Here is an 11,400-nt window from a genome sequence, read left to right as displayed (position 1 = left end):
TATACATACCATCAATTCATTGTCCTAAACTCTAGGCTTGTTTGTTACCCCCTCCCAATTTAAACAGTCAAGTATGGTCCACATCCCTACCAATTGTATATTTCATGGCGATTTTACAGTTCTCAAGAGATGGTGGATCCTGTGTCTGGGCCTTGTCTGAATGAGACTTAAGTTGTTTTCGGCTGTCTTGGAAGGAAGCACGGCCTGTTAGCTGTGGCCTTTTCCATACTAAAATTGATCTCAAATGGAAATAATTGGTTTAGATTTTTTTTTCTCTTTGTGCATTAGAAATGGGGGTAAAATTCTTAATAGATTTTTTAAAAAAGCTTTTTAGGTTGGGCTGGGAGAGACTGACAGGATTAGAGCTTTTGGACTCCCCCATTTTTGCTTAATGACTGCCCTCTTTAGAGACTGTTCAAAGTTATGCTTCTGAAAAAGTAATTTTACGACCGGTCCTCAGACTTGCGAATATTGAAGCATCCTATAGTCGTGATCAATTGTTGCACACTTCACAACTGGCTTCCAACAAGCAAAGTCAATGGCTTGCAGTCAAATTGTGAGTCGTGATCATGTGACATCTTGCTTAACAGTCAGAGGTTGATTCGCTTAATGACTGTAGTGAAAGGAAAGTTGTAGGTCTGGCGTGGACATGTGGTGTTTTGCTTAACAACAGAGTTGCCAGTCCCAATGGTGGTCATTAAGTGAGAACTCTTTATAGTACATTTTCTTGTTGTAATTTTGTTTAACTGAGAACCGGTTTAGTGTGGAGAAACAAAGCAGTAGATCATTTTACAAAATAAAGTTATAAGATGCCCCTTATTTCCTCTGTCAGAAAGTGCTGGCACCCTTCAGCAACAGAGTGCTTTGTGCCAAAGAACAGTCAGAAGGAATATAATAATTGACAGAATTATTATATTGCCAGGCATCATATTACTTTGTAAAGTAGTACATTTACATAACAAGAACAACCCACGTGTGCAGCCATTCTCATCCGTATCACGATAAACTCATCTGAGGAAGAATGGAAAAGGTTAGCACTTGATCTGGTTGTCAGCTAATCTATTTAACCTATTCCATGGAAAGACAAGCAATTTAAGCCATGGCCATCCAAGGATGACGCAACTGCCTTTTTGCTAGTAAGTGACCCTTTCTGCTTTGTAACCTGCAGCATTTGAAGTTTTAATTTGTTTTTAAAGAAGAAATGTCTGTGATTAAAGTGGGTGGAATCTCAAGTTAGGCTGAACAGCCAGGGGATTTATCCTGAACACCTAGGTATTAGTAGCGAGGGATGTAACACACACACACACACACACACACACACCACCCTGGCTTAAGATATATTTCCTATCACAGTTATTCGAGTATAATTCTTCATTCCTCAAGACAATTGAATCAAATTGAATACTTTATTTATCCAAGTGTGATTAGACACACAAGAAATCTGTCTCCGTTGCAGAAGCTCTCAATGTACATGCAGAACAACAGAATAATGACAAGTAACGAAAAAAGGGCCACACATTTGTGGAAAACTATGTGACTGGAGACTAAAACATATGAAGAATGGTTGCAGGAATTGGATATATCTAGTATGGGTATAAAAAGAAGGACTAAGGGTGACATGATAGCAGTCTTCCAATATCTAAGAGGTTGTCACAAAGAATAGGGGAGGGCCAACCTATTCTCCAAAGCAGGGCTTTTCAACCAGTGGTACGGGTACCACCTGTGGTACATTGGCACCTGGCAGGTGGTACACGACCATCCTATAAAAGTGGTAGCAGGGGAGGGGAATGGCAGCACCATACAAGCCTGAGCAAGAGATGGCTGGAGCTGCAGGGCTGTCAGGGCTCAGTGGAAGCGCCAGGATCAGCACCAGGCTCCAGCTGGAGCTCGGCGCTGATCCCAGCACTTCTGCTCAGCCCAGAAGCGCTGATCAGCTGAAATGTTGCAGCATCTCCAGGGTCTTGTGATTTACATTCAGATGCTTGGCAACTGATTCATATTTATGACGGTTACAGTGTCCCAGGGTCATGTGAAGTGACCAAAACCTGCTGCAACCACCCAGCAGAGGGGGGTGGAATAAAAACCAAACACCCCACCCCCACCCCCACTGCCAATCCTCAACAGAAATGCTTACAACAATGAAAACCTCGGAGAAGAGGAAGAGTGCTGCCAAACGGCAGGCGTCTTTCTCGGCTGTGGCTTGGGGGGCACTTTTTTCAGTGCCATTGTAACTTCACACAGTCACTAAGCGAACTGTTGTAACTCAAGGACTACCTGTACTTCATTACTTTTTTCCTTTTTTTTGGTCATCAACTTTTTGACACCTTGTTAGGCGACTGGTGGTACTCGGATGTTGCCATATCCTAAAAGTGGTACAATGGGTGAAAAGGTTGAAAAGCCCTGCTCCAAAGCACCTGAAGGCAGGACAGGAAGCAATGGATGGAAACTAAGCAAGGAGAGAACCAACCCAGAATTAAGGAGAAATTTCCTGATATTTAGAGCAATTAATCAATTGAATGGCTTGCCCCCAGAATTTGTGGATGCTGCATCACTGGAGGTTTTTAAGAAGAGATCGGGCAACCAATGGCATAGGGTCTGTTGCTTTGAGCAGAAGGTTGGACTACAAGATCTCCAAAGTCCTTTCCAACTGTTATCCTGTTACGATTTGCAGAACTTAGAGGCATGGAAAGAGGGAAATTCCATAGTGAGCCCATCTGCTATAGGAGTATTATAAGATTGATGCCAACTGACCATGGATCAGCTCTGCAGCTGGGAAGGACTCAAGTAATTGTATTAAAGCTACTTCCATGCCAGTCTTAGTACTGGTTTGAAGCCCAGAGTCATTTCTGCAATACTAGACTTGTATGAAAGGTTGAGTTGTCATGTGAAGATTTAATCACATGCTACATGGGGTTCAGCCAGAGGTGGGGGGGGGGTTGAGCCAGGTAAAAGCATCTTTCTGTAATGTCCTTCACAACCAATTGCTCTTTTTAAAGCACCAAGAGATAATATGTTATCTTTATATGCACCTCTGCTTTGTAAGTGCCTCACAAATGTCTCCCAACACAGGACACCCAACGCAGAGACTTCACCTAATGTTTTCAGTTGCCATATCTTCTTCTGCTATCATTTGGGCAGTATTTCATGACAGAGATTACTAGAGACATTTAAAACCCCAAAGGTACGCTTAGTTTTTAAAAGGCCACACATACCCATAAGTTTTTTTTTGGGACAGCAATTTAAAAATTGAGAATTATTATAACACATAAAACTAACGATTGGCTCAAAATATGTGGATTTGTCCCCATCCATTTTTCTATATGAAATTATCAACTCTGTCCTTCTACTGTACATTGGGTGTGCAAGCCAAGATACCAGACTTACATGAGCCACCAGGAAAAGTGTCTCCAATGGTTCCACCTATTGTTTTGAATAGATACCTACTCCTCAATCACAGTTCATTTATAATGCAGTTTCTGTGCAGGATGAAACCCTCCGAGCACAAAGGGAATATTTTCACTGAAAAAGTCAAATGAAAGTCAACAAATGATGAGAAGAAATATACCCTGTAAGCAATGAAACAAAATGCCACTAATTTCCCGAACTTAGTGTAACTTGGAATTAAAGCAAATGCAATATAAAAGGACTTTGAAAGAATTCTTCAGCTGTAGCCCAGTACAAGCTAACCTCTAACATGTTTTGAAAGGCAAAGGAATTTAGATTTGCCTCCTTACCATTCCTTCTTAATGTTTGCTTTCCAAAGTCCATATGCTGCACCGTCCCCATTTTTTAAAAAAAGGTTTTCTCCAGATTGTGTTGTGAACAGGAATGTTCTAGGTGATTTCATGTTAATACAATGTAAAATCAGAATAACAAGAGTTGGAAGGACCTTGGAGATCTTCTAGTCCAGCCCCCTGCACAACCAGGAGACCTACACCATTTCAGACATGTAGCTGTCCAGTCTCTTCTTAAAAACTTCCAATGATGGAGTACCCACAACTGCTGAAGGCAAGGCATTCCACTGGTTAATTGTTCTCAGTTAGGAAGTTTCTCCTTAGTTCTAGGTTGCTTCTTTCCTTGATTAGTTTCCATTCATTGTTTCTTGTCTTGCCTTCTGGTGCTTTGGAAAATAGGTTGACCGCCTCTTCTTTGTGGCAGCCTGTCAAATATTGGAACATTGCTATTATGTCACCCCTAGGTCTTCTTTTATTTTATACAAATTGAGTTTATACATATTAATGGCCATGAATAGTTGATCAGTATAATCATGTGTCAAATGCAAAGACAAAATATTTTCAGCATGCCTCAGCACTGTAATAAGATTAGCCCATGCTTTGTCTTTAGGGGGAGGGCGCTGCTTTTATTTATAAAATTTCCCATTAATGCCCATTAATCTAATTATGCTTTCTTTGTCCAGTATTATGGTATCTAGTCTCCTCCACCAATAGCTTTGATACTGAGGTAATTATGGATGGGGATGGTTGGGCAGCATCTGTGATGAAATCACCTAGAACATTCCTGTTCACAACACAATCTGGAGAAAACCTCTTTTTTAAAAAAAAATGGGGACGGTGCAGCATATGGACTTTGGAAAGCACGCATTAAGAAGGAATGGTAAGGAGGCAAATCTAAATTCCTTTGCCTTTCAAAACATGTTAGAGGTTAGCTTGTACTGGGCTACAGCTGAAGAATTCTTTGAAAGTCCTTTTATATTGCATTTGCTTTAATTCCAAGTTACACTAAGTTCTGGAAATTAGTGGCATTTTGTTTCATTGCTTACAGGGTATATTTCTCCTTATCATTTGTTGACTTTCATTTGACTTTTTCAGTGAAAATATTCCCTTTGTGCTCGGAGGGTTTCATCCTGCACAGAAACTGCATTATAAATGAACTGTGATTGAGGAGTAGGTATCTATTCAAAACAATTTCATTGCTAATGATTTGCCACTTTCCTATTCTCCCATTAGTAAAATAGAAGGCAAATTTATTCAAACTGCCCTCTTCAAAACATTCTGCTTTGTAAATGGATTCCATTAGCATTGCAAATTCTGATCCTTTAGGTCTTGGGGTTACTAACTAGCTTAGGATACCGAAGGTTAAAGTATTTAATACAGTTACATGCACTGTTTACCAATACACTAGAATTTGCATTGTATGTGCATAATGTATAAACATCTTTCTGTCCAACAAGAGAGATGAATTGGCATTTTTATCCTAGTGCACTGGGATATATGACAAACTCAGTAATGTATGTGTTAAAATCATAACTAATTTATCTTACGGATGGATCCAAAGCATAGACAAGTATAGGGACCTGATATTCACACTATGAATATGCTTTGGCCGGCATGCTAAGCCAAGTTAAGTTTGCAAATGTAAATGACAAAGTCGATCAGCAATATAGATTCTTAAATATTTTTGTATCTGTGGGAAAGAAATTTTGTTCTGAGGCTGACTGCTTGCTTGCAGGCATTTCAATATCCAACTAGAAAATATCATCACTGTGAATAAGTATGCGTTTGCTGCCTGTATGCAGTAGCTTGTCTTGTCAGCTTTTATGGGGATTGGTCTGTTTGTTTATATCCCACCTTTATTATTTTTGCATAACTCAAGGCGGCGAACATATTCTACACACCTGCCTCTATTTTCCCCACAACAGTAACCCTGTGAGGTAGGTTGGGCTGAGAGAGAGTGACAGGATTAGAGCTTTTGGACTCCTACTTTCTAGCCTGAGGCCTTAATCACTAGACCAACGTGGGTCTCTTTTTTTTCCTATACTTACCTTGGACACAGGATAATATCAGCAACATACATAATTGTGGACGCGGTGGCTCAGTGGGTTAGGATGCTGAGCTTGTCGATCAGAAGGTCGGCAGTTTGGCGGGTCAAATCCCGAGTGCCGCGTAACAGAGTGAGCGCCTGTTACTCGTCCCAGCTTCTGCCAACCTAGCAGTTCGAAAGCACGTAAAAATGCAAGTAGAAAAATAGGGACCACTCCGGTGGGAAGGTAACAGCGTTCCGTGCGCCTTTGGCGTGTAGTCATGCCGGCCACATGACCACGGAGACGTCCTCGGACAAGCACTGGCTCTTCGGCTTTGAAACGGAGATGAGCACCGGCCCCTAGAGTCGGAAACGACTAGCACGCATGTGCGGGGGAACCTTTACCTTTACCTTACCTTATGACATATTTAACCATGTCAAGTACCAAACTAGCAGCAGCAATAATGTGCTAAATTTGAAGTCTCTGTGTGTGTGTGTTTTCTTGTGCCTTAATTATATAAACCAGCATAATCTGGTTAGTTATTTGTTTTGCATATTACATAAACAGAAAATCTATTAATTTTGGTAACCAGATTAAAAATGTTGTAACAAACAACTAGTGAGTTGGCATTTGAACAGCAGCATACACAATATCCGTAAAGATGTATACTAATTAAGTAGATTTAATTTGAGGAATCTGCAGACATCAGGGGATTGGGGAAATTTTGGGTATTGGTGTTTCTAAGGAACCAGACTCTTTGTTATCATCAAGCTTAATTTGAAAAACTGAGGCTAATTTATTTAATTAGGAGGATCCTCATTAATGTTTTAATTGTGCCTCAGTCATTTCATACAAAGATGAGGTACATCACATTATCTCAAATTCTATTTATATCTAATAGCCATACACTATTGTGGGATGTCTTGATCAGATGAAATTAGACTTCTTTTAGCCTAAATTTCTTTTCTATATCCTCTCCTGCTTTTCAATAATGGAAAATTCTATGTGGCAGAATTGAAGAGGTTCACAGTCATTGCTTTAATGTCATGTGGCTATCACAAATATGGGAAAGGATACCTCATAAAGGAAGTATTAATGACATAGTTATAGCATAACAGTATGATTTATGGTGACATCACTAAAGTCAAATAGAGTTGTCACTGATATGTCATGGAAGACTCGACTTTTACCCATCGGATTGCCTCAGAAGTCAGCTTTCCTCAAGACTTAGAAAAAGCTTTAATCTGACAGCTAAATCTATACGTGGAGAAGCAAAACACACCATTTTCTACAGTTTATGAAGATCCAGATGCACTTATCACAGAAAAGACACATCTGAAATGTTGAGTCTCTTTAGTCAAGGTTAACATTTGCCCAGAAGGCAAATAATGTATGCCTGCTATTTGCATCACGATGTGCAGAGGTTAAATGTAACAAACTATCATCACGGAACATCTGCTCACAGGGACGCTTCCAATTAAAATAAACATTTTAATCTGCAGCTAAATACATTAAACTGTTTTTGTTAGCTTGTTTATACATTTTATTGTTGACATTTTTATAGTGCTGTAGAATTATGTTTGTACGCCACCTTGAGGACCTAGGTGATAAAAAGAGGGGATTATACACTTTTGCACACTGGATCTATGCTTTCAAATAGATCCACTGAAATAAATGGAAATCAATTAGTGATGGTTAACTTAAGCTCTGTTGATTTCATTGAATTTAACCTAAATATAATTAAGCCTAGACCCAACCCATAATAATTAAATGACTCTGTTAGTGTGTTCACATCTAATTATAGGTGAGTAGTAGAGTTTCTAATCTATGGTTTTAGATCCTAAATTTCATTCTCCAGGGCATCTGAATTATCACTCTTAATTTGACAGTATTTTGGCACCATCTAGTGGCATATTAAATATTGAAAAATGGTAAAGGACCCTGAAAATAGATTACACACTGTAAAATATATATAAAATAACTGCGCAAAGCATCCATTCTATTGCATGAAACACATGGGGATGCAAATATTACACCTCTTTAAAGCAGCTCTCCCTAATGAATGGATGGGCATGTAGAGAAAGCAACATCTCACACTGTAACCTTACTGTTTTTCAAAGAAATAGCTTTATCAAAAAATACAAAATGCTCAAAGAACAAAAGCTAGTGTTTTATTTAAAAAAGCCAATAGCAAATGTGGTTCAGGAATAAAACAAAAAACAATCCAGAAACTGGTGGCACAGAGCAAAGTTTTTCAAATGAATAAGAAATGTTTTACTCGCTTTTAAAATTAACACAGTTCTTCTAAATCTCTATTCAAAAGTAAAATGAATTGTCCTCAAAATCCTTGTTCTTTTCACATGAATGGCTTCATACATTTTGAAATACCAGCACATAAATAATTGGAGTGCATGGAGCAACATTTCATAACAGAATGATAATATAAAAAGATCCTACTGTGTGTAGGTTACTGTTCTCTATGTATTGATTACAGGTAATCCTCAACTTACAGCCAGGATTGAGCCCAACATTTCGGTTGTTAAGTGAGACATTTGTTAAGTGAATTTTGCCCCATTTTATGACCTTTCTTGCTACAGTTGTTAAGTGAATCACTGCAGTAGATACGTAAGTTAGTAACACATTTGTTAAGTGAATCCGGCTTCCCCATTGACTTTGCTTGTTAGAAGGACACAAAATATGATCACATGACCCCGGGACACAGCAACAGTCATAAGTATGAACCAGTTGCCAAGCATCTGAATTTTGATCACACAAGCATGGGGCAGCTACAAAGGTCGTAAGTGTGAAAAATGGTCGTAAGTCAGTTTTTCCAGTGCTGTTATAACTTTGAACAGTCACTAAGTGAACTGTTGTAAATTGATGACTACCTGTATATCCTCGCAAAATATTTTCAGGCAGCACTTTACACTGTGCATCCTAATCTCCCAGGGGGAGATCTTTCTCTGTGGGCGCCCCGGAGCTATGGAACCAGTTACCGGTTGAGCTCCGGACGGCGCCCGATCTCCGCTCCTTTCGCCGCGATCTGAAAACATACCTGTTCGAACAAGCCGGCTTGTTTTATTCTTGCCCTGTACACCGCCCTGAGTCCTTCGGGAGAAGGGCGGTATAGAAATATTAATAAATTAAATTAAATTAAATTATTGTCAGCATGCATTCCATCTCTTCCTGTTACACTGTAGAAGTGTAGTTTTGGAAATATAACAAATAGAGGGCTATTCAATTATTAGACAATTTGTGAAACAGCTCTATGAGCTTTTGTGGGGAGCAGTATTTCCAATGAATCTAACATCAGTCTTAAGCCTTGCATTATGTAGCCATGTCACTACACTCACTCCTTGTTTAGCAACTGACAATTTGTAAATAGGATGATGATGGTTCATTATCCAATCAAATACCATATTTACGACCATTTTTGTGCAGCTGACAACAACGCACACTGGAATGAGTAACAATGGTGTAGCTGTAAGAGAGAACTTTATCTTAGTGTGCTCTTCACAGTGTGTCTCTTTTTCTGTCAGGTATTCACTCAGCAATCATTTCACTTAACATTCTGGTTGTTAAAATGGAACTCAGTCACTAAACAAAGAGTGGATGGAGAAATCCTTCAGTTTGCCCAAGTACCTAATTTATTCTTCTAGTGCTTATCCAGGTTTTAGTACAGGTTAGTACAGGTTTCATTCATTCATATCCATATATATCACCAAATGCTACGTACAAATTTTGATGTGTCTCTTGAAACTACACATGGACAAAATATTAAATTCCCACTTGATGTTCATTAAAGAAGCAAGTTTCTGGCCTTTCCTCTGTCTATATTTTGGTACAACATTTAAAATTACTATAATGTGAATATTAGTTTTTGCCTAGCCTTTCCTCACAGTAGGAACAATTAACTAATCTCCAAAATCATCAGCACAGTCTTCCATTTCTCTTTAATATTTTGGGACAGTAATAGGTTCCAGCTCACTTTGCTTTCTTTGATTGTCTTTCTTAGCAGATAATTAACTTTCAGTGCTGGACAGCATACAGAGCTGTCTAGACTATGTGCTGTCCACTTAGTTATTATGATGACCATTCAGAGTCAGTGTATCTTTCCAGGACAAACTGCAAAGCTTTAATCTGATGATTGATGAGAATGCATTAAGGTTCCTAACGTTTTTCCAATAATTAAGGATTAAATGTTTGCTCGGGAGGAAAAATGGTTGTAGAACATACATTTTTAAACCCTGGCACATCTGATAATAAATATTTACAGTCATCCAACATGATATATAAATGTCCAGTCACAAACAAATGCCTATATTTTACAAAGTAAATTTCCCTTTTATTTTATTTTATTTTTAAAGAAAAACACCGATACTGTTTTGTTTTTTGGGGGTTTTTTTGCTTTCTTAATGATCTTTTGAAGAAATTGGGAGGGTTTTGCGAAGAGTATAATTTTCAAGTTTTATCGACAAGAGTTTTCTCAACCAATTCCTTCATTCTAAGAAGGAAAGACAAATCTTCATAACCCAGCCTATTTCAAAAATCTCTGAGTCATTTTTAAAGGAATCCAGAGGCTGCTTTTTTTAATCTCCTCCTATAAACACAACAGCCAATAGGGCCACTCTCTGAACAATTGCTTTTGATTATTTAAAAAAGGGTCAATAATACCAATCATTACGTATCATCCATGTATTTATACTTGTCTACTTTTGCATACAAATAAGGATCACTTGTTTTTGTCAAGGGCGGAACACCCTAAATCAAGGTTGCAAGCATTCCAGCTACCGTACAAACATTCAAACAGTGCACATTAGAATCAGCATCATTCTTATGTTTTTTATATACTCTCAATGGCAAGGGATGCAGATAAAATTAATTCTAATCAACTTTAGTATTATAGTTATTTCCATTAGAAACAAGAAGAAATTAAGTGACAGGAACCTATCCTAGTCCTATCTGGACTATCGGAATGTGCATTACAATTAAATGAAAAATAGCCAATGATGTACATTCATGGAAAATTATTTAGGAAATATTATTCAGTTGCAAACATTCTCCCTCCACCCACCCCCCCAAAAAAACCCACCATTGAACCACTTGGTCAGTTGTTTAAAAGAATGGTAGCAGAACTCTAAATAGTATGTACACAATGTTGAGGGTTAGATAAGGGTTAGACAAAGTTAGAATGATTGTAGCGAGGTTAGCAAGATAAATCAAGGAGATTAAAAAGAGTGAAAACATTGTCCAAGTAAGAAAAATACACATAGTGATACTTAAGACAGGAGTAAATTGCTAAGATAAAACACAGTAAGATCCCATGGAGAAAACTACTACAGTAACAAATTAAAATATTTCATCCATATACCTGCCGTCCCTTGTGTAATGAAACGTACACCCACAAGGAAGCAAGCAGAGGAATGATTAATGCGTAAAACTAAATGTGCAGGTAGTCCTGATTTAACCATGGCAAGTGGGACCAATAACTTTGTCACTAAGTGACAATGACTATGGAGATTCTCAGTCATCCAGGTCATAGTTATCCCAAAGATGCTTTTTCACGAGGCAACTGGACTTTCTTGTTTTTCTTTGTAGACATTTTGCTTCTCATCCAAAAAGCTTCTTCAGCTCTGACT

Source organism: Vipera berus, assembly GCF_964194415.1.
Source record: "Vipera berus genome assembly, chromosome: 2".
Classification (NCBI taxonomy): Eukaryota; Metazoa; Chordata; class Lepidosauria; order Squamata; family Viperidae; genus Vipera; species Vipera berus.
The sequence above is the reverse complement of the archived record's forward strand: the minus strand, read 5'-3'. Positions refer to the sequence as shown.